At 27.0% G+C, this 23608-nt stretch overlaps 1 protein-coding gene across 3 annotated transcripts in view; it reads left to right on the plus strand.

Annotated features, from left to right (window-relative positions):
- The window catches only part of LOC107068921 (M-phase inducer phosphatase), a 99437-nt gene that overhangs the window by 7792 nt on the left and 68037 nt on the right, over positions 1-23608 (plus strand). The gene's annotated exons all lie outside the window — the stretch shown is intronic.

Consider the following 23608-nt stretch of genomic DNA (forward strand, 5'->3'; position numbering starts at 1 on the left):
TTTAAATATAAAATTAAATTTCATGTTTATTTATTTCAATGTTTAATTTATTGATTCACCAATTAAATGAAATAATATCTTTATTTTTTAAATAATTCTTCAATCATTCAAAATCGATTTTAAATGTTGACTTAAAATTTTGCATTTAATTTTATTGTTTTATTTTCAAAATTATTGACCATACCGATAATTATTATATACTCATAAATATTGTTTTATTTATTATTCAAACCAGTAAGAGTACTAAGTTATTACCCTATAATTTGCATTGAATTGGAAAAGAAAATATAATTTTTTGTTTAATGTCGGCCAAATGATTGGTTATGGTATAAATAAATAAATGCAATATTATATAAATCGTCGGTAATTCTAGTGTTAAATCTGAACTAGTTTCTAGAAAACTATGAATATTTCATTAAGATTAGAAGTCCAATTATTAAAGTTAGATTAACATTTCAAACGTATCACAAACCGGTTAACTAACCGGTTTTAAATTTTGAAGTAAAATTCTCTACTCAATTTTATCATTTTTCATTATTTCATTTTACTTAATAATTATAATTATAAATATTTTTAATATTATCTACAAAAAATTGAAATTTTTAATAAAGATCGTCAAGTGGATCGCGGTTGTTACGGTATAAATAAACTGTCGGTAAGTTTAATATTAAAGTCGAGTTGGTTTTTTTTTTTTTTTTTATAATAAAAAGTAAATGCAATGTCAATTAGAAATCCAATGTTAAAGTTACATTTATTATACATATGTATCATCACCGATCAACTAACCAGTTTTATATTTTAAATTTACATTTTTGCAGTTAATATTATAACTTTTTTATTTATTTGATTTTATTTTACAATTATAGTAACACGTATTTTTTAATTATTATTTTAACAATTTTTTATATATTATTGTAAACTTTTATTAAAGATCGGTAATTTGATCGATTATGATATAATTATATAAAAATTCTATTTTTTTAAAATTATTATTTAAAAAGTCTTCTATTTATAATTATATTTAATTATATTATATATAATTATTATTAATTAAAATTATATATTGTATATATTACTATATATTATTAAATTAATATATATTAATTATAATTATATATAAATTGATATATATTATTATATATTATTATAATAATATATATTAATTTTTGTATATACAATATATTAATTGTATTTGTAATAAATTATTAATATTACAAATTACAAATTTTAATAATATAATTATATTATTATATATTATTATTTATTAATATATACTAATAATATATATTATTATTATATTATATTTTAATTTAATTATTATATATTAATATTATATATAATTAAATATTATATTATAAAAAAATTATATATTATATATAAATTATAATATTATTTATAAATATTGTATTAATATTTTATAAGTAATTTTACTTGTATTAAAGATCGGTAATTTTAGTAATAATATTTTATTTAAACTATTTAAATTAATTTTAATTAAAAATTAAATATTTCTAATCCCAAAATTATAAAATTTATTTATTGATCATATAAAAAATTATCAAAATTAGTTAAACTTATAAATATTTCACGATAAAAGGGTTAAATCGTCCGATTGCAAATTCCGTTGTTATGAAACTAACCTAACGTGCTTACTTCAAGAAGAAGTCAAATTTGTTTAAAAAAGATGGTCAGAGAACGAACACACACACACATACACACACACTAAGTTCTTAGGGCTGGTCTACGAGAAGAGGCGTGTATCAGGGAAGAAACAGGATGGTATGGGGTGAGAGGGATTTCCCCGTCCTTGAGAAGTCCGGGGATGTCTGCCTCGTCTTTGAACTTCTCGACCATCGTCTTTAAGTACCTCGCGGTTCTCATTCTATTTAATACTTTTACCTAAAAAAAATTCAACTTTAATTTACTAAAAAAAATATATTTTAATAATAAAAAAAGAAAGAATTAGATGTTACAACCCCTATAGAAAAAAATTTTTAATTAAACGTCGCATAACGAAAAAAAAAATTAATCTAAATGTCTAATCATAAATTCAACGAATAACAAACGAAGTCTATTGTTCTAGTCTATTATATAAAATTAGATGTTACAACCCCTATAAAAAAATCAATAAATAAATTTTAAATAACCGTCAAATCATAAATTCAACGAACAACAAACGGAGTCTATTATTTAAAAAAAAAAAAGATATGTTGCTAACAAAAGGCAATAGAAGAGTGAGTGAGAAAAAGATAACATGGTAGAGTGAGGTGGGAGATGAAAAGGTTGGGGGATCTGGGAAGAAAGTAATATAAATGAAAACAGCTTGCCTTAGAAACTCCTTGAAGTCGTATCGATACGAAAAGTAAAATGCGGTAGGTTCTGTTGTATGTTATTGGCAGCATCTTGAGACGGAATGTTGGAGTGGTCACAGGAGGACCGTTGAGCACCCCTTCTTAACCAAGAGGCAAGTAGTAGCTCGTGCCGAACTTTTAGACCAGGTGCTCACCTGCCTTTTCGTCGGGTGGCTGACTGGCTGGTTGGTTGGTTGGTTGGCTGACTGGTAAGCGGGTTGGGTTGGTGCCCTCTTTTGCCCTGGCGGGAGCCCAGACTCTGTGCTGTTCTCTTCCCTCTCCCTCTCCCTCTCTCTTTTTGTTCCCCCTTCTCTTTTTCTCGTCCTATTCGTCGTCTCTTGGTGAACGGCTTAACTCTCTACGTATAGTCTCTCTCTTTCTTTCGCATACTTACGCATGGATGTCTCTCTCGCTCGAAGGGCACTGACCTACCCCCGTAATACGAAGACCGTTAAGAGATCAGCTGTTCGCTCGCAAAAAGCCTCAGATTCGCGCGTTTCTCCCTATCGCGACGGGACACCCATTTGGGTCCTCTCCTTCGTTTACGATTTTTTTTTTTAAGGAGTGGGGGGTGGTATTTTCGGCTAATATTGTTCTAGTTCTTTTTTTGTTTTTATATTAGATTATTTTATGTATTGTTTTAAATTCTTATTTTATTCCTTCTCGTTGTTAATTATATTATTATTATTAATATTTTATGTTTATTTTATTTTTTTAAAATAATTGCTTACAATTAATCGTTTAATTTTACTGTATTTTTAGGGGATGGTATTACTTATTAACTATATTATTATTATTGTATTATTAATAATATTTTGTCTTTATTTTATTTTTTTTATTCTTTATTTTATTATTATTTAAAGATTAAATTGAATTTCTTTTTGCAATTTCTTGAGTTATTTTAACAATAACTAATAATACTACACATACCAACCAAAACCATTTTTATGTTTTAAATTTTGAATTGAAATATTGCATTTATTATTTATGCCATTGTTTATTTAATTTTTGAATAACTGCAATTGCAAATATTAATTGATTATTGTATAAATAATTATTAACGATCCGTTTTTCAATTCGTACAATTTTTACTAAAACGCGTTGCAGCAGCTCGTTCAGTAAGAGGATACTAAAAACACGTCTGTAACGAAAGTGTCAAGAAATAATGAAGATATTTGAGTGTATAATCTTTCGATATACAAATATAATTATGTATCATAATAAAGTATAAAAATAAGAAGAGAAACATTCAAAATAACCCATTAACAAATTGAAAATATTATTAAATGCTATAATTATTTTTGCACCAACCCTAATAATATCGTAATATCGACTTAGTTTCTGCCACATGTTGTCCTCGTTCTCGTTCGTTGCTCCGGAAATACGTTGAACGTTTCTAAAGGGAGTAGGTAACTTAAAGTACATTCTAAGTTTATAGATCGTAGTACTATTACCTTTCAAAGAATTTATATTTTTTTCTTTTTTCTTTTTAGGAAATAAATAAATAAACTATGCTTCACTATATCTCTATTATTTTTTTTAATTTATAAAAATATAATTATAGAATATTCTTGTGTTAATATGGTGTATATATATACGTTTGTCTATAAAAAGAAAATAGGGTTGTGACATTACCTTGAGAGTATTCGATATACTGCAAATAATTATTAAATAATCTAACGAAATGTATATTATTGTTTAAAACCGCAAAATGTAAATTCGATGTACCATCCTCTTCAAAATCTATCGTAAACTCCGATTCATCGTCTTTTATGAAAGTCAGTAGAAATCCTTTTATTCATTTTTGTTTATAAAACTTTCAAAAGAATACATTATATTTATTATGAATATTACTTCTGTTACTTGCATGTGCCATATAAGGAAAGTCATATAAACAATAGTAAATAGAAGAATATTACCTGACTTTCATAGAGGGTGAAGAAAGAGTTTAATATAGGATTACGAAGAGGACAGTACATCGAACTCATTGTCTCTACTTTTAGATTACAATATACATTTCTTTCAATTAATTATCAATCATTAAAGGTATATCACATATTCTAACATATTTTAATAATAATTTGGATTGTTTAAATAAAAATACATTTGTTTTTACGTTCCTGGTTAGTGTTGATGTTGAGTTGAAAATGTTCATTTAATTAAATATCAGATTGAAATTTTTTAATATGCAAAGTATAGTAATAGACACATCATTTTTAAATAAATTTATTTTATATTATGTTTATTCAAATGGGTAATTAAATTGATTTTGATACTAAAAAATATTTAAATAATGGTAAAAATAAAGAATGACCAATTGTTTGATATGAAAAAACTGGATATTCCCCGAGTTTAACAACGTGTACGTTTTTAATCCTTTAGAGTGCTATGGACGTACATATGCGTTTGTTAATATTAATATAAATGTAAAATAATGTAATGTCTATATTAATTAATGAAATTATATTCACAGAAACCAAAACTTGAATTATTAAATATAATTTATTATTAGAATCTAGTTAATAATAAATTATTACGTTTCTACAAAACATTTTAGTTAAAAGTATTCAGCACTCAACTCAATGGGTTAATAAAAATCATTGAAAAAAAAAAGAAAAAAATGACGGAGTAAAAAGAAAACTAGTCATACTTGTAATTCGTTCCTACTTTCTTCCGTTCATTTACCTGAACACGAAAGAAGGTGAGGAAGGTGGGTTTCTCGCCTCAGTGAACGAGAGACAGTGTTAACTACACACGTCCAACGGAAAACGCACTGACGATGAAAACATTGCAGTGTAAGGTGGAAATGCACCTGTTTCTATGCAAGAATTAACTTTATTCTACAGGTTTTTTATTTATTTAGTTTTTTCTTAACAATTAATAATCAACTAACAATCGAAAACATTTTTTTTTTGTATTCAGCTCTTCTTTTCCCAGACGCCCGCCCACCCTACCTTTTCAAAGCTGTTTAAAAACTTTTATTCCTTTGAAGTCCCGATTTACATGGTCGTCCTTGATTCATGATGCTGACCACTATAACATGTACCCATACGATCACCCTTCTTTCCCTCCGCAAGTCAAACTTCTTATATTAAAACTTTCCCATCGTTCGTAAGAATCGTTCCCATCGGACGACTGTTAAAAAGAAACCCGACAACTTGTTGTTATATTATACAAATTTTAGGATACCAACTTAGTCTGAATATATTTCATTACTAGTTTCCATCAGATCAAGCGATGTGGGTAAGGTTGATAAAACTGATTAGTGACCCGTTTGAAAAAACCAAAACCGAGTATTGTTAATTATAATATGTATATAAAATTATTTATATTTATAATAATTTTACTTTTATTAATTAATTTATTATATTTTTTAAATTTATATAATATATTTATATATATTATATTATATAATAATATATATTATTTGTAATATATATACATATATATATTAATTATTCATTTCTTTTCTTTTTTTTGTATTCCTCTTGCCAACTGAAAAAGGTTCGTTAAGGAAAAATTTATTCGCCATGTTCAAAAAAGTAAAAGAAAGAAAGAAAGAAAGAAAGAAAGGAAAAAATCCACGATTAGTAATTCGGTTTGTGACCGTTAAAGGTTGCCAAAGTGTAAGCTTCCATATTCCAAAATGTTGCGCGACCTGCCTTACCGGCCTTACAGGATATGTTAATGTGTCCCGTCGAAGATGTGAAAGGTACTAAAAAAACCCTTTACGTCTTTCCTCTCTTCTCATCCCTCCCCCCAACAAGCCCCTTCATTCCCCTGATCATCGTTCTATCTTTCTCTCTCTTTTTACTTTTTTGCCCTTTACCCTTTGCTACCCCTTCCCTACACCTCCCTTTTCCTCACACAATTACTTGACGCACTCTCTTCTCTTTCTCGAAGATATTTAAATTTTAAATCCCGATCGGAAAGCCATCGGCCAAGTAAAAAAAGGTTGTTGCCGCTTCTCGTTTCGGCCGTTCGTTCCCTTTTTTTGTTTCCTTTATCGCAATCACAACCATCCCTGGTCTTGTCCCGTCGTTCAACTATTGTACAACGTATTTATATATACATTATATGCATTATATATTTTATAAATAGGTGCTATATATATACAATCTTATTTTTGAGTGTATAATAAATATCTTATTGTTAGATAAATAATTGGTTAAATTGTGCCAATAGGGTTATATTTTTGGAAAAGAATTTTTAAAAACATTTTATATATATATATACATATACATATACATATACATATACATATACATATATATAATATAAGTAAAATATATATAATATATTTATTATATATTAAATAAATAATAATGTTAAATATATTATATAAATATATAAATACAATAGATATATAAATATATTATATATAATAATATATTTATATAACAATAAATTTAAAAATTAATTATTTTAAATTAATAAATTTTAAAATTGTTAAATAAATAATTTATATAATAATTTTAAAAAGTAATTTGCCGAATGGTATCTAAGTGGTTATTATTTTAAATATAAAATATTAAAAATTAAAAAAAAAAATACATTAAAAGTACTCTCATAATCATTTTATCTTGTATACAGTTCATATGATGCCTCTTATTTAAAACATAAAAAAAAAATTCAGCATCGATCAAATTCATTAGGCCGAAAATCAATAACAATACTAAAAACTAAGTTAATCGTTTATATACATGAACTGTTCATAATCCAAAGGAGGTCTGTTATTATCAAAGAAATTGCCCATCCCAGATTGAAATCCCTTTTCTCTTGTTCTCTCTCTTTTTCTTATTCTTACATTGGTGTCATAAATGAACGGCAAAATTCGTCGCCGTTGATCTTAGGTTTCTCTTCGTGGGGAGGCCTTTAAAACCTTCTTCTTCTTCCTTAGATATCCGTTGGGTGAAAAATTCGTTGAGCGCGTGTCGGCTGCCACGATTTCAACCCCTCATCTTCTTCTTCTTCTACTTCGTCTGAGTAGTTTTTGTCTCTTTCTCTCCTAATGCTTACCGAAACTGCAGCCTGAAGGTGAATACTGGAAGAAGGGTAGGTTAGTAAGGAGATGTATGTAAGGAAACGAACGAACGGTACGGGACGAGTAGTTAAGAAGAGGGTGAGGGACAGACTTGAGAATGTAAGATGAAGTGAGTGAGAGTTGGGTGTTAAGAAAACGAAAGAACAGAGAAAGATAGATCCAGTGAAAAAGGGAGAGTTCCAGTTAGTGAACTATTAGTGATGATGGTGGTGGTGGTGGTGTTGGTGGTGGTGGGTATATGAGTATTACCAATTCCCCTAGACCCCTGTTTTCTTCTTACGTACACACGACACTGGTTTTCTCGTCTGGTCTTCTTCTCATCTTGTTTCGTTTACCACATCTTTCTCTTTCTTTTTTTATTCATACATTTATCTCTTTCTCTCTCTCTCTCTCTCTCTCTGGTTTTTGCTTTTACAAATAAGAAGAATCATTTCGAGTATACACTACCCAAGGAGCAAGCGTACTTACTATAATACATAATACTCGATTACAAATTCACCGTAGTCGTTACACCCAAGACATTTCACACGAATTCAACTTTTACTTGGTCGAATATTCTTCTTTTTTTCTTTTTTTTCTTCTGCTTTCTTGAGAATAGCCGTTATAGGTTTTTTTTTTTTACTTGTTTGTTATCATAAATGTTTTATCTTTGTGTATATTTTATATTTGTTGATCGAATCAAATGTATTTCAGAGAAAATTGGTTAAATTTTGTAAATTATTATTATTGAAGTTATACTACTGTACTATATATAAAAATAATGAATAAAATTATGTATAAAATATTGTTATATCATTTATTATTCAGTTGTTAGAAAAATTGTTGCCATTTAGTGGTGGTATTTTACAATTAAAATAATGAAAAATTTGACAAATTTGTATTTGATTTTCATTGCTTAATTATTTCACGTTTTTCATACAAATGCTTGGTCCTTATACCGTATGTATAGATTTACAGACGTAGTTCTCAATTTACGTCTCGCCCAAACGTTTCTCACCCCGTTTGTGAGCCCTTACCCTTTTTTTCTTCTTTCCTTTTCGCGTTTCTTCTATTCTTTCGTCTTCGCACCACGCGTCTTACTCTTTGTAATAATTAAACGTGAACGCGTGCAATATATATATACGAGGTGGTAAAAAATAAAAGATTCCATAGTTCATGGTTGTTAAAATAAATTAAAGTTTTAAAAATTTATAAAATTACCAATATTAACTAATATTTATTAATTCACATTTATAATTTATATTATTTTATATAATAAATATTATTAATTTAACATTTATTAGAATTAACGTTAATTATTATTTATAATTTATATATTATTTTATATATAATATTATATATATATAATTAATATTATTTATTTAACATTTTAATTAACATTAATTAATAAATAACATTAATTAAAATAAAACAAATTTATTTACTTACAAGTCATGAATTTTATGACACATGTTAATTAGACATTTTTTTTTGTCTTAGTGAATATTATTAACTTTTCAAATATCTAACTCTTTCTCTTTTTATCACCCTGTATATCTATATATCTATACATACATATGTGTATATAACGTATGACAAGAGTCAGAGTTCTCTAGACTATGCTGCACAAGGTGCAAACCATTGTGCGATCTATCGCAGATGTAAATTAACGGGTGCGCTTTTTAACGTTCAAGAACTGGATGCGGAAATTTACGCACGGTTTTAACGTCAATTTTTTTATTCTGAGATTAGGTTAAGAAGAATTAATTATTCTTCGTTGTATATAAAATGGTTTATTTATTATTTATACAATAAATTAATTTTTTTTTCGATTATTAGTGAAGTTTATTTAATGTATGTATATATATCATTTTGAAATTTTCAGGGCCTATTTTTAAGACCCCTAATTATAAAATATGAAAAAAAATCAATTTTTTTGACAACATCAATTATAATACTTTAATTAATTAATAATTATTGAGATAACCTCAAATAGTTTTACTGAACCTGACGAACCGGAGATAACCTCTGATAGTTTTACTTTTGCTGAGCCCAGATTATCTTAAAGTGTTCTATATTGAATTTTAACAAGTACACTTTGTGAAATAATCAATAATTGCTTGCAAGGGTTTGATAAAAATAAATAAAACGTATTTTATATTGGGTTGCTAAGTAAATGATTGCGGATTTTGTCGATAGGTGGCTCTTTAAAATCAGCAATGAATTAGTTACCAATCCAATATATATTGAAAACCATTAAAATAACCAATAAGCTAGTTTCATTTATTTATAAGAATTATTTAATAATAAATATGAAAATCTATGTATAATTATAAATAAAATTAAATTTAATATTTATCAATACTTTGTTAACCAAATAATTTTTTTTAGATTAAAAATGAAAATTATTTAGCAGTAAAACCTTCTTTTTTTCATGTAGAATATTTCGTGATTATTTTGTTAAAAAAAAAAAAACAATGTAAGTTTCTATTAAAAAAAAATTAAATAATTTCTAGTTATTTTTTTGTATATGACAATATATATTTTTTCTTTCCCCTTTTTAATTTTCTGCTCTCGACCTATCACAATTCACTCAACACAATATTTATCTATATCATGATCATCGTATTATAGTACATAATGTACAGCGTATACCAATTTACCCGATGTCGTGCATACACGCAACACACCATATGGCGATATCTTTCAACTTCGCTAGCAATACTTTTTTTTTTAGTTTATTTTTTTAGCAATCCATTATTAACTAATTAGTTCGTATTCACAGATATGTTAATGTACGTAAATATTATTTTATGTAAATCAAATACAACAAGTAATACGTGAGTCCAATGCGATTTCGTAAACAATATTAGGTTTACAACTTAATTTTATATCAATTTTCAGCTCTGTATAATTTTTTTTTATTATTGTTTATAAATAGAATTTTTCATATATTTTTAGTAACTTTGAAATATTGTAAAATTGTAAAAAAAGCAGTTGCTTATGTCCAATCAATTAAATTTCTAACCTATAAATTGCTGCAAATATTCACATAAATTATTCTAAGCTGTTATTCAAGGTGTAGTTCTATAGTTACAGGTATAATTCTTAACAAAAATATAAAACAAATCAATTTTGTTAATACATACTCGTAAAATTCAATAAAACCCAATTCCAAAAACCAAAATTCGTTATGGGCTATTGTATAAATTTTTAAATACAAGTCATTTAAAAATACAACTTTAATTACAATAAAATAATAATAACAACTTTACTTATAATAATTATTTAAAAATAAAATTTTTTCTAATTTCCTTGACGATTGAAGAATATAAAAAAACAGTTTCCTAACCTATAAAAGTCCTAACTCATCAACTCTTTCAAACATTCACCTAAACAGATATTCAAAAGCTTAAACAGTAAAGCTACATCTTCTATGATCTTTTTAATAGTTTAAAAATATCTAAAAAATACTATAAATAACTTTCATTATAAAAAAAAAGCTGTCCAGGTCAATTCTAATGCTAATAAGATACTTAAAAATATATATTCGATTATTTATCAAACCCATCTTACATTTCGTATCCTGGTAGCTTATGCAGCGTTAATTTCGTCGAATATTTCAAAGATCCTTGTACTTTTATATACCTGGTGTGACTATTGGTCCTATGGTCAGATAGGGACCAGACAAAGCTTAGCTCATTATCGCTTTATACATAGAAAGGGTGTAACAATGACTCGTTATCCTAGCTAGAAGGTCCATAGTTAATGTTTTGCGTTAATGCGTCGTCGTGAATCATCCCATCAACCCCGAAGGGTTCGCGAATAACATACAACGGTTGTATTCGTTTCCACCCTGCTGAAGAAAGGACAGAAATAGGGAGATAGAAAGAGATAGAAAACTTTCCTGCACGAGCTACGGCACGCGACCGTTGAACGTGGGAGTCTGTGCATGGTGATATGCCACTTGAAGGGATTCATCGTGGTGTTCTATAGAAATATACCATGGTTCCCATTTGATCGATATTTTAGTCCGTTAAAGGAACACACATTTAATGCCACATTAAGAGGGTCTGTTCTATTGTTGCTAGCATTTGGAAATATTGTCATTTAAAAACATTTTATGATAACCAATATGTATATATATATATGTATATATATACATTGATAAATATTATACTTTATTATTATTATTATTAATTAGCATTAGAAACTCGAAAGTTCATTGCTGCAAATATCAAATCCCGCCAGTGTTCCCATCCCTGAGAGAGAGAGAGAGAGAGAGAGAGAGAGAGAGAGAGAGAGAGAGAGAGAGAGAGAGAGAGAGAGAGAGAGAGAGAGAGAGAGAGAGAGAGTGACTTTTCTTTATTATAAATATAATTATATTTATATAATATAATTATAATATTATATTTTATATTATATGTAATATGTATAATTATAATATTAATATTAATTTATATTTATATTATAGAATTATATTATATAATTAAAGAAAATAATTATAATAATAATTATATATATATATATATATATATATATATATATATATATATATATATATATATATATATTATTTATTTTATATTATATAATTATATAATATAAATATAATTATATATTAAAAAATAAAATAAAATTCATTTGTCATAATTACATGTTGTTAACTATTTATATAAATTGATACTATATTCCAATTTTAAATTTAGCAAATTTATTTTTTTAAATATATAATTGTTTATATATATATATTGGTAAAGATATAACATTGTTTAATTATTATAATATTTTCTTTGAAAATACATTTGTTTATGCACATTATTTATCATTTCCAGAAAAGAGACAAGAAAATAATACGTATATAAATGAAAATAGTTGGTAAGAAATTAGAATGTTAATTTTTGATCGCGGTCGACGGTCACGGTGGGGTAGGTTGCACCTGTGCAAGGCTCCGTTTCGAATGTAGTAGGTATAACACATGGCACATAGGGTTTCCTTCCTTGGTACGTACCTTACCTATTTGATCGTCCGTAAATCCCCCCCTCCCTTGCGTAGGTAGGTTCCTCGATCATTACCTGTGTTACCTGGTGCCGCCGAACCCTGTCGTGAAACAATGAACCTTTTGGTTCCACTGCGAATTTGGAGACATACGTTACACGTTGAATTACAACTTTACCTTTGATTATGTGTTTTTTTTTTTTTTTTTTTTTTAATATTTTTATGAATAACATTTTTTCTAATCTGCTTATCAAAAATATACGAATTTAATTTCTTTCAAAGGAATTTATTGTTGCTTTGAAATATTTCTTTTTATAATTATTTCTTTCTTTATTTAGTTTTTAGTACATATTAAATTTTAAAGCAAAAAATTAGACATTTTTTATTAAAAAATATTTAGAATTATAAAAGCTCGAATGTAGTGCCATTCAGCTTTTAGGGATAACAAAAACAAAATATATAATATTATATATATTTAATATATATAAATTTATATATATTTTTATATATATTAATTTATTTATATTATTGTTAATTTATATTATATTTTTTATATATATTATTATATTAATCATTTATATATATTTAAATAATAATTTTTTTTATTGTTATTTTCCAGTTCAATAAAAAGAAATTCTGAAAAAAAACTCGTTGAAAATTTGAAAGACACAGCGCATGCGTTCGAGCATTTAATGTCTTCCTTTAATTTCAAAAATATTTAGATACTTATCCATCCAAAATGCAGGTAAAAAAATGTAGAAAAAGAGAGAAGCGTGCAGAAAAAAATAAAAATGAATTTTTTATGATCCGAAAAATCGGACGTCCCTTTTTAAATGGTCGAAACCGTACGTGCGTTTGTAACGGCGAGTGCGCACGTGCACACACATCGGGTTCTAGCAAGAGAGAGCATACTTTCAAATACATCTAAAGAATATCTCACGCATGGCGTGTCATACGGGTTCGTAGTCGCCGTTCGTAACGGTGGCACGCGCCCGTTAGACCGGTCCGTCAATCGATATCGTGCACCCACGTGCCCCCTTTTTCTTTTTTTTCCTTTACCTTTTTTTTTTGTTTTCTAACTATGATAAAAAAATTACACATTTACATATACTTTTTTACGATTAACTTTAAAATTAGGTAACCTAAACTTCATTTGATTACATTTACATTTTTTGGTTGCATTTTCTTAACTTTATGCAATGTTTACAACTATTAGAATTAAAAACTGTATACAAATATTTTTATTCCTTGTTGCTAACTCGTCAAAATTCTACTTTCAAGTAATAAACCTACCTAAAGTAGTAATACACTCGTGTACACATTTACAATTTCTCAAATACATGTACTGAATTTGTACACAACTGTTAACCAACTATTAGAATTAAAAATTGTATACAAATATTTTTATTCCTTGTTGCTAACTCATCGAAATTCTAATTTCAATTGATAAACCTAAACAGTAATAGATACATTCGTGTACATGTCTACAATTTCTCAAATACGTGTACCGAATTTGTACACTACTGTTAACCAACTATGAAGAACTTCTAATTTCTTGTTGCTAACTCGTATAAATTCTCTTCTCAAATAATAAATACACGTAGTAGTAAGTACTCATACACATACTATATTTTCTCAAATGTGTGTAGAGAATTTCTGCACACGTGCGGATAGATAAAAGCGATGTACCAACGTTACTTGTCGATAAAGTGTGACAGAGTGAGGTAGGTGGAACGGTGAGGTGGTGAGGAGAAGGGGGTTGGTTAGAACAGGGAAAGGGAGGTTAGTAGTAGTAAGGGACAGACATATGAGCACACACATGGGGCGGCAGCTACCACCTGGCATGGTGCAGTTCAATACGCGCCACCCTTGTACCTAACTACGTACCCCCAAAAACGTGCTACGATCCCAACCCTCGACTTGGCTCGTGCCACCGTACATTGTCGTAGGACTCGCTACTCTTCTACACTAGTCTTAAGGGTGAATAAATTCATCAGTTGGATATCTTTTAGCCGATTCTTTCGCCCTTTTTCTTGAAGAGAACGTTAACAGAGAACGAAAAGGGAGCCCCCTGAACAATCCTCTTCCTTAGGAAAAATTCTAAAACGGGATCGGCCGTTTTCAACCTTTCCTTCTTATTCTTATTCTTATTCTTATTATTCTTGTTTTTTTTTTTATTATTTCTTTTCAGTCTACTTTTTCTATCAAAGAATTGTCTTACGAATTGTTACGGGATTGTCAATCAGGAACCTTTGAATCGGACAGATATTTCAAACGGAATATTATCAACAAGAATTTGATTAGTTTTTCTTACGAGTTAAATAATTAAATGTAGGATAAGACAATTCTGGTTTGTTAGATGAGGTTAGAATTTGAAAGTTTGTACGCCAGTGTCGTTGAGAGTCAACGAACAGGGTACCTTCAAGCAGCTCGTTATTATATCGATTATTCCATGCGTCGTCATATATATATATATAAATATATATGTGTGTGATATATATATATATATATATATATATATATATATATATATATATATATATATATATATATATATATATATATGAGGATATTGGACACTACCCTGTGATTTCAAACACATATACAAGTTCTTTGTAATCAGTAGTAGGTTGGTACATGTTCATGTATGTACGTTCACTTGCGTTTCCTAGTCACATTGTCTGTTGATAACAATGGCAAGCACATGTTCCCTGCGAATTCATGTATGTACGACGCATGTGCAGATTATTGAACGTAATATCATCCCTTATGTTCTTATCTTTCTTTCTTTTTATTCATGTTTAAAAAACTTCAATGATTAATGAACGAGATTTTAGGATATTTGAATGATTGGTGGTGGGTGGATGGTTTTTGAAATAATCCAAGTTGCAACGGCGGATGTTAGATGACAGTTACTCTAAAATTAGATGCCCCTTTGATTTCTACATCCTAACTGATCCCTCGAGATGGTATTACAATTTATATTTAGTCACTCCTTCCTATCGTGGTATTATAGAGGGGTCTGCAGTTTCTATATTGAGCTAGGACAACGAGAACGCTGAAGAAGACGTTAATTTCTCAAAGTCGTTCTTACATGTGCGCGACAGATTTTCTTCAAGAGAGTGTCATATATATATATATATTCGTTTATAAATACATATTCGGGTAGAGACCAATTAGTTTTGGGGATAAGCAGTTTAACAGACAACATAGGAAAACATTGAAGGAAGAATTAAAGAAACAAATTCAACTATCGAATAACTTAACATTATGTTTAAAGTTGTTTTGTTGACAACAAAAATATAAGTTCTTAAAACATGAGTGTGATAATTACACTACCAACTTTCTCAGATGTTTAACTTGTTACATACGTACTTGTTGTAAAATCTGCGCTCACGAATATATATATATATATATATATATATATATATAAACCGCAAAGACCGGTTTTAAGTTTCCTTTTGCAAGGTAGACGTTTGCACGAGCAATACGAGGGAGTAAAAGTAAAAAGGGAAGGCTTTATATTTGTAACCGTGATATCGGTGTGGCAGGATGAAGAGAAACGTTGAAACGATGAAACGACGTTGCATCGTTAAGCCGGTAAACTGGAGGAAGGAATCACAGCTGAAAGCGCTTCCTTTTACTTTTTCCCCCTTTCTTTCATTATTTTTTCTTTTTTTTCGAACGTCACGATTCACTTCTTAAATCTTTTACGAATATTCTACATTAACGATTCTTATACCACATTATCTACATGATATACCAATTAGTTATTCGATAATCAACTCGTTTATGTTCGTACGAGTTTCTTTACTCTGATATTTTTTATCAAATCTTATTACCGGTTTTAATTTGGGTATACCGAATACCAGTGTATGGTATCAAAGTTTTGACGAATCTGTAAATATTATATTATACTTTTCCAGTTTATTTTTTAAAATTAATTATTTATTTATTTGTAGAGTAAATATTCAAACTATTATTTATTTATTCGTAGAGTATTCAAACTATAATAGAAACAAAATATATATATATATATAATAAACTAAATATTCAAACTATTGGGTTGGAAACTAAGTCATTGCTAATTTTAAAAAGCCATCTATCGACAAAATCTGCAATTATTTATTTGCTAACTCAATAGAAACAAAATATATATACATATAAATATAATATATAAAAAATATATATTAATTGTAATAAATTTTTTTAAATTAATAAATTATTAATAATTTAAATAAATTATTAAATTAATATATAATATATAATATATAATAATATATTAATATATAAATAATTTAATAATTAATAAATTAATATAAATTTAATTATTATATATTATATATAAATTTAATAAATTAAATTTTTTTATTATATATATAGAATAAATTTTATAATTTATAATAAATTATAAAAAAATAATATATATAATAAACAAATTATTTTATTTTAACGAATTGGTTACCTATATTTTATGTATTTAGAAAACTCAATAGGTTAATTTCTTTATTTGGTTTATTTTATTAAATACAGTATCACAAATAAACTATCGTCTATATTTAATTATGAAAATTATAGCTTCCATTAAAAATTACTCAAATGACCGATTATGGTGTCAATAATTAAATCCTTGATATAATTTAACCTAAAGAAAAATATTTTACATACCTAAAATATTAAAAATGATAAACTCAACAACAAGAAACGTGTTAATATTGTCGACAATTTATGTTAGGTCAATGATACTAACCGGAGGTATTCGATTAAGTTTTTGATCTTATCTTGATAATCTGCAATAACTATTGTCCACTATGCATATCTCTAAAAAAAAAAAAAAAATTGAAGGAACTAGGTGAACTTGGAGGGCGCGTGTCACGCGCGATGCCTCGACTTCCTGCGGAAGTCTGTCACGGTGAAAGCATACGAGGAGACCTCTTCCCGTCTCTTCCTTCCACTACTTCTTTTACTTTCTTCAAATGTATATAGGTATAGTTATAAGTGTAAGTGTATATATTTGAAATTACTTCACCTTAACCTCTCCACCTCGTCACCCCAATAGTATTCTCCCTCGATGGTTCCGTATCTGTAACTATGCGCCATGTGTTCTCCAGTTTTACGATACGTAGGTATATTTTCTTCCTCTGCCCTCCCCCCTACCCCCCTCACGTCTCTTTCCCCTTTTTCCTTTTCGTTCTATGAATGAGGAAAATTCAAACTCACAAGCATTTTGACGTTCACTACTCCTCTGATCTCTATTTTAAGAAAAGGGAACCGTTATTGGATGCTTTTACTTACCCCGATTGTTTATCACTTTTTTCGGGGGTTTTTTATTTTTTTGTCTTTTTTTTTTTCTTTTTATGTCAGTTTGACAGGAATACGTGTCAACTTCGTAGGAAATGTATTCGTATGCCAAGTAAAGTTAGTATTTGGTAACTGTGTTTTGTATAGTACCATAGTCGATAATTTGGAATAACAGTTGTTGAATGTCCGTATTGTGAAAGTTGTCTAACTCGTAGGAGTGCGACGGGGTTTTGACTTTATCGGCTTACAGTCGAAGATAAAACTCAGTCGGTAAACGAGAATAAAAGTTAGGAGAGAGATCTGTTAAGAAGAGAGGATCGAAAGGAAGGTGGTGGTGGTGGTGGTGATGTGAATTCTTTTTCGTTAAGAGAAACCACATCGGCTGAGTATTATGTGGTTGGACCTTCTTCTTCCTTGGTCGAGGATGCCCATCTCTTATACCGCTTGAACCAAGGATCTAAAGAGAGAGAATAACAGAGAGAGAAGGAATAAAAGAGAGAGGACAAAAACGCGGGAAACTAGTGCGAGCTGTGAGCTTCCCGCCAGTTACTAAGGCCTCCTTTTACGCGGGAAACGTGTTTGCTTCTACATACGTCTGCTCAAAGACGTTTTATCGTTCTAATTTGTTTCATGATTGACTTTAATTGTCTCCAATATTCTAGGAGTTTATGATGCTTCCTTCTGTCTGTTGGGGTTTCTAATTTCTTTGTAAATTATTGTTACCGTTTCAACACAATTTTGTTTAATTTGTTTAATATCATAGTTCAATTTAATTTGTACAATATTTTGTAGAATTAATTGTACGTTTATGTTAATATTTTTTTGTTTATTGGTAATCATTATTTGTCAGTATTTTAAATATATGATGATTAGATGATTGCGTTTAGTTTTCTCGAATATTCTAAGAGTTAAGGAATTTTTGGGTGTTGGGGTTTCTAATTTCTTTGTAAATTATTGTTACAGTTTCAACACAATTTTGTTTAATTTGTTTAATATCATAGTTCAATTTAATTTGTACAATATTTTGTAGAATTAATTGTAAGTTTATGTTAATATTTTTTGTTTATTGTAAATAATTATTTAATATATAATTAGATTATTTTTATTACAAATATAAAAGTAGATCAAATTTGTATTAATGTTAGGTTATGCATTGATCAGGATTCGTGTGTATATATATATTGATATTTTATATATTATTTTTAAAATTATTTATTATTTTTGTATTAATATATAGGTATTATATATCTTATTTACAGTTTTTTTTTTACAGATTTTTACTATGAAAAAATAAATTGTAAACAATTGATAAATATTATTACATTACTAATCAAATTAAAATATTTACCAAAAAATGATATAAAAAATATTAATAACATTTCTTTTTTTTGTTATTAACAGTTTGGTATTTTTTTTTATAATAAAAAAAAATTTATTTGCATATGTTTCATACGTAAATAAATAAATGTAGGTAAAATCGGGTGAAATTCAAACAGGAGGTCATGTTTATATTTATGTAACAATTGTACAAGTAACTCGATTAGTATTAAATGTTTATAATTTATTAATAATTAAATAATACACTTTATTTAATTGAATAATTATTTAAAACAATCTAGAAAGTTAAGAGTTTAATTTACTTTTTTATACAAAAAAAAAATCAAATTTAAATTTGCGAGTGATACTTTTATTTATAAAAAATATTTGTAAAGTACGTTGAAAGTTTTTTTTTTTTTTTTGAAGATACCAAGATTTTAGTCCTTGTTTTTGATCCTCGTCTATTTTTTGTCGAGTCAACGAGAACTTGATATTTTATTCAGTGTACTGAATAGACCGTACAAAATATTACATTTGCGTTTACTTCCTACACACTGCAGTTAAGCTTAGATGTATATGTGTGTGAGTGAGGAAAGGCAGAGTCAAACACATGTGATATCTGGCGCATATGCGACGAGATGATCAGGCTTGGTTGCATGAACCCTCCGTTTGATGATTTTATGTTTGGTAATGTCTCCCACAGGACACACCCACGCGTTCCTTCCTACACTCAACAAACGTAGTTCTGATATCGTAATATTCAAATATTTTTTTTATTTTATCAATAATTTCTATTCATTATTGTTTAATATTTTGTTAAATAAATGTCAAATGTCTTCAAAGTTGTTTTGTTTAGATATTTTATTTCTTTGATATGAAGTTTCAGTTATCAGACAAAATATAAGCTCATACTGTAAAAAAGTTGAATTTTTTCTATGATTATAGTAATTTTTTTGGACACCTATTATATAAACATTTTCTATAGTTATTATAAATATGAATAATTAATTTTCAGTAACAAGTTGTAGGTTTTTAGTATATTATTGTTTATTTGATTAATACTAATAAATTATTGCAGATAATATATTACTTTCTATTATTATTATTATTTATATATTATCTACTTAATAATAATATACTTATTATTATTTATTAATATAATATAATATAATTTTAATATAATTTTAATATTATTTTTGAATATTATATGAATATTATTTTAATATTATTTTAATTTAATTATAATTTAATATAATATAATATAATATAATAATATTTTATATATATTATATATTATCGATATTAAAATTGTTTTTTTTTATATATTAATCAGTGTAATGATCATTTGATTACTTATAGTATATATATAGAGATTTTATTATAAATAATTCATAAAAAAATGTTTAAAAAATATTGACTTGATAAACAGTAGTCTACGGGATATCACATCTTCCGGTGTCGAGTACGAGTTGGTAATTTTCTCCCATCTTCCCACTCCCTCATTCTTTTCCCCCCTTCCTCATTCTCCCCATGTTCTTTCTCCCTTCGTTCGCAATGAAATAATTAAATGAATCCGTCTGTATATTTCTAGTATCTTCCGGTCCAACGATATAATCCTTCCCCTTTTTCTTTGCGTACTTCGGTACAAAACATTAGAACATTTTGTTAGATTCTTGAAAAATTCTTCGAAAACAAAAAAATTCGAAAGGGATTAATAGAATTTTCAAGTGAATAGAACTTGAATTGTGGAAAATAAATTATTTTGGTTTGACCACATTGACATTGAAATCTGTTTAACACCCATAAACGAAAGGATATAATATCCCATCCATAACCCACAAAAAGAAGATTCCAATGATTCACAGATACAACTACGTTAATCTATTGTTGGACCTTTTTTTTTTTTTACCTTTTTTCGAGAAGACCGAACAAATTTGAACACGATATCGAAAGATATGTAGACGGTTGGAAGAGTACAATTTTTTTTAGGATTATTTACGTAATACACAAGAATATATATCGTAAATATATCAGACTTATCTTAGTTTAAAAATTATGGAAGATATAATAATAATAAGTTAAGATTACATATATATATATATTATTATATATTATTACTGTATATAAATATATAAATATAATAATATAATAATATAATAATAAAATAAATAAAATAAATATAATAATATATATATTATTACTGTATTATGTATTACTTTATTAATTAATAGTTCAGTAATTGTAATTATACTACAATATAGAACATATAATATATAATAAATATTAATATTAATATTTATTAATATTACAATTATTATAAATATTAATATTAATATTATTACTTTATAATATAATAATAATAATAATAATAAGATAAAGGGAATGTTCGAAATTTTAACAAACCTCTTCTTGCTGTAATTCTATTTACGAAAAGGTGATAAAAATATTTATATTTTTTATTTGTTTGTTTTATTACGTCATAGTCTTCAAAATATTCTAAATATCTTGAAATTTGATAATATGTTTTGTTTTTCTCTCAAAAATTACAATTTAAATAGCCAATGGTTCTTAATTTATACACACGATGTATATATTCGTCAATAGACAAAATCGTGTTACTTTTCAATGACGAGTATAGACGTCAATAGACAAAATCGTGTTACTTCTCAATGACGAGTATACACGTCAAATGCACAAAATGGTGTCACTTCTTCACGACGAGTATACACGTCACATATCACAGTTTATTGATTAATCGTGAGATTTAATTTTACAAGGTAAAAATGTAAAAGATTTGAGTTTAACTTTGCGAAAGTCCGTTGAGAAATATCAATTGGATAAGTTCGATCGTTCGTTTTCTAGCGATTCGTTAAGGGTGCAATCGTATTTAAGGGTGTCCTGGGGTAAAAGATCCCCCAATAACCTTCATTGGGATAGCATCGAGACGACGTATGTCAGTACCTACTACTACTCACTGTACTATATACTGTACTAGGCACTACTGTGCACATATCAAAAGATGGAACGGTACGTGATAGGGGAGAAGATAGCCAACAGCAGCCGGTAGACCGCGTGATTCATGAACGATTGTTCTCATCTATCCCTCTATGTTATATAAGCTTCGTGCTAAAGTAATCGATTTATAGAATATTCCACCCTTCCTTATGTTTTTCTCTTCTATTATTTATATCTTATAGGATAGGTTTAGAATAATGAAATAAATTATGATATTCTTATCCCTTTTTCGAAAGTCAAGTTATAGTAATTGATTAAACTCAGGATAGGGTAAAATAAAAATTTTTTTTAACCCATTACCAACCACAATACGAACACAATTAAATTCTAAACTATAAACTATAAAATATAAATATAGTAAATATAATATATAAACTATATAATGATATTTATACTAACTAATATATAATTATTAATTATTATACTAAACTATACATTATACGATATAAATATAATAAATATAATATATAAACTATATAATGATACTTATACTAACTAATATATAATTATTAATTATTATATTAAACTATAAACTATACAATATAAATATAATAAAAATATAAAATATAAATGGAATAAATATAAAATGTAAAGTATATAATGATGTTTATACTAACCAAATAGAACTATTTTTGCACAATTGTTTTTTTTTTATTTAAATATAAAAATTATTTTATATAATTAATTATTGATTTCAAATAAAATAGCGAGAATTTTTAATATTCTCATGAAGTTGCAGTTATTAAAAAAGTAATTTGAAGATGCGCCCCAATAAAAGGCAATTGACAGTGGATAATGGATCACGTAGTCTTTTTGATTTAATTTGAATTTTTTTCCAAATTTCTAATAAACATATTTTTTTCAGATAAATATTTAATATCTATGAATTATTTATTTTAGTATAAATAATCAATAAAATTATCAATATAATGATTAGAATTTATAATTGGGTTAACGGAAATTTATTTTAGGGTTAAATATTTATTTTGACTATTTCGTTGAATATTTACAATGTTAATTTTTTTGTTGTTGTTAAATTATTGAAAAAAAAGTTGTTGTTGAAAAGTTTCTTTTGGATCTATAAGAATCAATCATAATAAACGTTGACTTTAAATGAAAGAAAAGAAACCGCGAATCTGTGATTTCTTAGTCGACTTCGTGAGTCTTTCGTTGTGCACATGCGGTCAACGAATCATAGTAATTGTCATGCGGGTATCAGCACATATGGGAGAGAACACGTGTTCTTGGTAAAGCATAGAGATGCTGCTGGACTATCGAACTTCCCCCTTTTGTGTCGACATCTTGCGATCTCATTTAGGTTTATTCATTCACTGTGATATTCTACCTACATTGTACGTATTTGTTATACTGGTCTTCTTTTTGTACAATCCAATCGCATTAACTTCCTTCCATTACGTCGCATTTCGCATGCTAATTTCTTTTATTAAATATATACTTTTTTTTATTTGTTTTTTTTTTTATAAATATAATTCAACATAATCCCAATTTTTTGTTATATAAATACAATAATCACATTTATTTTTATATCAATGCATTTATATTGTTAAATATTAATAATGATTTATTGCAATAATTATAGGAT

Source organism: Polistes dominula, unplaced genomic scaffold (assembly GCF_049000335.1).
Source record: "Polistes dominula isolate Pdom_NZ unplaced genomic scaffold, Pdom_raw_medaka contig_77, whole genome shotgun sequence".
NCBI classification, from domain to species: Eukaryota; Metazoa; Arthropoda; class Insecta; order Hymenoptera; family Vespidae; genus Polistes; species Polistes dominula.